This window comes from Octopus bimaculoides, chromosome 30 (assembly GCF_046866305.1).
Source record: "Octopus bimaculoides isolate indiv1 chromosome 30, ASM4686630v1, whole genome shotgun sequence".
Taxonomy (NCBI): domain Eukaryota; kingdom Metazoa; phylum Mollusca; class Cephalopoda; order Octopoda; family Octopodidae; genus Octopus; species Octopus bimaculoides.
The window spans coordinates 2,105,143-2,106,816 of NC_142957.1; positions in this window are offsets into that span (position 1 = coordinate 2,105,143).

Genomic DNA, 1,674 nt, shown 5'->3' on the forward strand with positions numbered 1-1,674 from the left:
GTGTGTGTATGCCTGTGTGAGTGCGTGTGTGTGTACCTGTGCGTGTATGTGCGATTTTGCGCGTATCCGTTTGTATGCATTTTTGTGTGCAGACAAATGAGCAAATGACCAATTGAGCATCGCTTTTGTGTTGTAGACGTCCAGAAACCTAGAAGGTTGGACAATAAACCCGGAAACAATATGTACAAGACTTGTAAAATAAATTAGGTATGACACGACATTTATTCGGCAAAAACTGTTCAAGATGTTGCCCCAGCTTGACCGCAGTCCACTGACTCAAACAAATGTCTGCAGATCATATTACTTTTAAAGAAAACTTTGAATAACTGTAAAGGCAATATTTATTACTATACAAAGTGTATATACATTATACTGAGATACGCTCTGTGGGTGTGTGAGTATATATATATATATATATATATATATATATATACAGAACAGTAGGTTGTATAATACTACTTCTCTCTCCCTCACCCCTCTCTCTCTCACCCCCTCTCTCACCCCCTCTCTCTCGCTCTCTCCCCCTCTCTCTCTCTCTCTCTCTCTCTCTCCCAACCCTATTGCCCTTGTCTTATACCCTCACTCTATCTTTCTCTCTCTTTCTTACCACCGCCAGCCACCTCATTTTATATCACCCTATCACACCACCATCTTTCCTTTTTCTACTAGTAACGGTAATAATACCTCATTATTTTATTTATATATATATATATATATATATATATATATACATATATATATATATATATATGTATATATATATATGTATATGTATATATATGTATATATATGTATATATATATATATATATATATATATATATATGTGTGTGTGTGTGTGTATATATATATATATATATATATATATTAAGTATATGGGGGTGTATATGTGAGTGAGTGTATGTGTGCGTAGTCTGAGTGTGTCTTTGTAAGTGTGTGTAGTTATGTATATCTATGTGTGTGTGCGTGTCTGTGTCCGTCCTCAACTACCGCTTCATAAACGGTTTTGGCGTATTTACGCTCCATGACGTAGTGATTCGACAAAAGACACTGATGGAATGAGCACAGAAACAAAGAGAAGGTTGGATTTGGGCGAATAAAATTTCTTTGAGGCGGTGCTCCAGCATGAGCGTAGTCTTATGACTGAAATATGTAAAAGACGTGGGAGACAACTCTTAGTATATCCCCTTAGATAAAAGAAGGGAAAATGGTGAAAGGAGAGAGTGATATAACAGAAAAGAGCAAGGGAAAGGTAAGTAAGATAGAGAGGCAGTGAGACTATGAGGTAGTGAGAGAGAGAGACAGAGACAGAGACAGAGACAGAGACAAACGGACAAGCAGACAGTCACAGAGACAGAAAGAGACACAGCTTAATACAATGAAATGAAGGTGTATAGAGGTGAGGCTGTAAGATAAGAAGCCGTTTTCCCAACCACACGGTTCCGGGTCCAATCCCATTGCATGGTAGCATAGTAAAGTGTCCTCTACTATGTCGTTGGGCCGACCGAAGCTTTCTGAATGGATTTGGTAGACGGAAAATGAAGGAAACCCTTAATGTATATAAGCATACATCTATGGACGTGCGTTATTGTATCTGTTTGTCTCCCCCTCCCGTCACCACCTAACAACCGGTGTTGATGTATTTACGTCTCCCTTATTTAGCAGTTCGGCAGAA